We start from the raw sequence: 4256 nt of genomic DNA, 5'->3' as shown, positions 1-4256 counted from the left end.
CCTCAACCGGCTGCTCTGGTTCAACTTCTTTGTCCTTCTCTACCTCGTTGGTCACATCAAAGATTGCTGGATCATTATTTTTCGCTGGCAGCTCTGGTTCTTCATAAACTAGCTCGTTCCCTAAGTTCACTGCCTCACTTTGCTCTTCACCTTCTCACATTGGGGGTCTATGTTGGTAGACAATGCTTCTAATGTAATGTTTCTCCATCGATCAACTGCCCTATTCGAATCTACAGGTTGCATATTGTTGTATCATTTCTTGCCACAAATTCCATCATCATCCCTTCAAAACTTTGCGACGTTTGCACTTGTTTTGGCATCCATTATTGATCATAGTCTTGCTGGGGTTGTGTCAGGAATTCTTGTGGGAATGTTCGATCATATTATTGCGTAAGATTAGAATAATTTTCATCATATTGTCCTCTCCACGAGAAATTAGAATGATCTCCCCAACCTTGTTTGAAGGTATTTGGGTAAGGGCTTGAGTTCCACTGGTTTTGTTGTTGACCTACAAAATAATTAGGATTAGGATAAGATGGACAATATTCAAGTAGATGGTTACCACCACAATCTATACAAGAAAATTGATTTTCATTAACTATGGGGAAGTAGCTTCCCGTTGCTTGGTTATGCTGCATTTGAAACATCAATAGAACTAAAGCATTCCAAGATAAAAAAGAATTCATCTCAGGCACTTTTTGTTGGATGAGAGAATAAAGGTATCCCCCTACTTTCTTTTTTTTTTTAGTTTCTAAGTTTCTGTTCTCTTCTCAACCTACGAAAGATTCCTTTAGTTTCAAGATCGAAGGGCAAAAGAAATGAATTTGTGCTCAGGAACTGAACAACCTTTGTGGCTTGATATAAATCGAAAACGTTTGAGAACAGTAACAGCAATGAACAAAACGATTCATAAAAATTAATAAAGACTAAAACAGATAGTCCCCGACAACGGTCCCAAAAACTTGTTTGGGATTTTGGATTTCAAATAAATAATAGAGCACAAGTGCAAACCCGTCGTCACAAGTAGTAAAATGGAATGAGTATTCTGAGTATCGATCCATAGGGAGAAATGAAGCCTTTTTAAGGAAAATAATGTTGATCGGTAACTTTTGGGTAACAAATATCAAGAATAGTGATGGTTTTTGTATTTGAAAACTCAATGGATTAAGCTCATCTCAGTTACTTCGAATTAACTAAAAATACACAACATTTTTCCAACTAGGCGCCTGACACCTCTCTGTATTTTTTATCGGTTTTGCTTCGCCATCTTCTTATGTTTAAGTGATTTTGAATGTATAAATTCATTCCTAATATGTTTATTAGAAAAGTGAACTTCATTTAATAAAAACCAACTGTAACCTTGGGTCGAGATCCTATGTCTAGGTTACTCAAGCGAAATCTTTATGTCTAAAGTATTTCTTTCCATAGTTAAATCATTAAAGTTGTGAAAATATATCGACCTTTTCATAATTGATACTTCGTTAAAACATTAATAGGCCAACTCAATTTTTAATTTTATAAAACAATCTTAAGTGATAAAAGAAGAGAAAAACACCTTTTGCCTTGTTGGATTTTTAAAAACCTTAACTAATCATTCATAATCGTTCTTAGGAAAATAAATTTAGCTCATACTTTAGAGAAAAAAACATATTTGAACATTGTTATAAATGAAAGACATGATGTAAGAAGAGTAAAATAAGAACAAACTGTAAATAAGAAGTTTGTAACCCGAATGACCCTAACACTTTCTATTTCGAGATCCGAGGAGCAATACTCAGTCAATACCACAAATTTGTATGATTACAAGCTTAGTAGAGAGAGGGAGAGAGAGATTAGTCAATGAACTTGCTAGAATTTTAATTTAATAGGATAAAATACTTACAATTGAGGAGTAACAAGTTGAAAAACAAAGAATGAACTTGTAATAAACTAGTTTTAAAATAACAACTGAAGAACTAAAGGAAAACATAGTAGGCTGACAGTTAAGTGTCTAAAGCTTGAAAATGATCACTTGTGATGGTGAATGGAGTGAGGGAGTTTGTTGATTTTATAGGGGCTTCTAGACGGTCAGGAAGTTGAACCCTTCGTGGGGAGCCATCCATTCACAACCTCTTTACCTTAGTTGGTTATTGAATTGGCCTTGATTGACATGGAAGACGCGTGGAGGGGCTGTGAGAAGCTTTTAAAAACACCAAAACTCGCGTTTCACATTTAGGGCAGTTTTGGTGTTAGATAAGGCCCTAACTCATAATTTTCCTACACAAAATCGTAATTTCTGTTAGAAATCAACTTTAAATGACGTAAAAATATTCTATATGCATGTATAACCTAGGATAACTCTGAAATAGAGGTTTTTGACATTAAACTAAGTTTAAAATAGGGCTCTCGGTGTAAAATGATAGAAAACAACACCAATTTAGTTTCTTTTTACCCTTGTAAACAAGGGAAATCACTTATTCAAATGATAACCACCCACAAGCTCCTTACACAACTGTTAGCTTTATGGCTTCAATCAAACCAAATATTTTGATGATCATATACCAAGTATAAACGAACAATTCGAGTGTTTCAAAGTGTCTATAGCGTAGAGCTCGAAAAGACAAACATTGTCTATCGAATCACTCAAATCGGAGTTCAAACGAAGAAGTTATGGTCAAGAGAAAAATCCTACATGGTAGGTGACATCTCCAAAATCCTCTTTATTTTATTTCCTTATCTCACCTCTTAATCTACACCGTTCATCATTTGTTATCCTAAATCCAATGGTCAAGTTTCATCCACGAAACTCTATTTAAAGCTACCAAATTTCACCATTCTTCACACCAATTATCAAAGAAAAATCTCTCTCTTCAAATTATTCTCTCAACTTTTTGCAAAGTTTTCATTCTCTCCTACCCATAACTTGTTCCTTCTTTGTGAGAAATACCTTAGAGTGTGGCTTTTTATCCATTACTTTGGTGCAAAATCTTGTGTAACCCACTTTTATTTTTACATTATTTATTTTCAAATTGGGTTTTGTATTAAGGTGTGGGTACACCTTGGGTTGTGAGAAAAGTTAATTGGTTGGATCTTGAACCAGTAAAAAGGATTGTGGGTTTCTCTTTAGCCAAGGACAAAAAGAGGGTCGATTGGTTTGGTTATCACCGGTAAGAGGGCCATTACAGTAAAATACCCAAGGAGTCTTGGAGAGTGGAGTAGGAATTTCCGAACCACTATAAAAGTTCTCGGTGTCACCCATTCTCTTCTCTTCTCCTTTTTAAATTCAACATTTATTACTTTGAATTATTTTTCTAGATTGCATATAGGTTTGCTTAAATATTTCGTTCAATAATTATTTTTCTTGTTTATCTTCTTTTGTTGATTGCATGATTGTTTATTACCTTGAATTTATTTTTAATTAATAAAAAGTGGTAAGCAACCTTATTCACCCTCCCTGTAGCATTGTCATTCGATCCTACAATTGGTATGAGAGTAGGTAGCTCATTTCTTGAAATTTCATCTGTTTCTAAAACTTGTTTTTTTTTAAATATGGAATTCTTTATTCTTGAAGAGAAGTTTGAAACATTGAGGTTTTGAGCCGATTTACTAGAAAATGATTTTCCTACAAAATTGACTTTTGAAAACTATTTTTCTCTTCACTTATTAAAGTTTGAAAATTTATTTTATTTGGAATAAATAGTTTAAATATTTTTTTAAATTTAATATCTTTGGAAATTAAATTATCTTATTTTTTAATTTTATTTGAAACTTTTTCTTAAAAGTTAATTGTTTGCACTTATGGCAAACATTAGGGTTAATGGATTCAATGAGGGCCACTCTACCACTAGGCCACCTCTTTTTGTTGGAAATAATTATGCTTGGTGGAAAACTATGATGAAAATTTATTTGATTTCAATTGATTATAACTTGTGGAAAATTGTTTCTAAAGGCCCTTGAATTCCTGTTAAGAAACTTGATAATGTTGATGTAGCTAAAAAGGAAAATGAGTTTAATGATGATGATAAGAGAAAAATATCTATTAATGCTAAAGCCATGAATTGTTTGTTTTGTGCTTACTGTGCTGATGAATTTAATCGAGCATCTGCACGTAACTCTGCTAAAGAAATATGAGATATTCTTGAAGTAACTCATGAAGGAACAAATCAAGTAAAAGAGTCGAAAATTAGCATGCTTGTTCATAATTGTAAATTGTTTAAGATGGATGCTAACAAGTCTATTACTGAAATGTTTACTAGATTTACAAATATTGTTAATGC

Source organism: Momordica charantia (assembly GCF_013281855.1).
Source record: "Momordica charantia cultivar OHB3-1 chromosome 6 unlocalized genomic scaffold, Mcharantia_2.0 BLBB01000006.1, whole genome shotgun sequence".
NCBI lineage: Eukaryota > Viridiplantae > Streptophyta > Magnoliopsida > Cucurbitales > Cucurbitaceae > Momordica > Momordica charantia.
Note: the sequence above shows the minus strand (reverse complement) of the source record.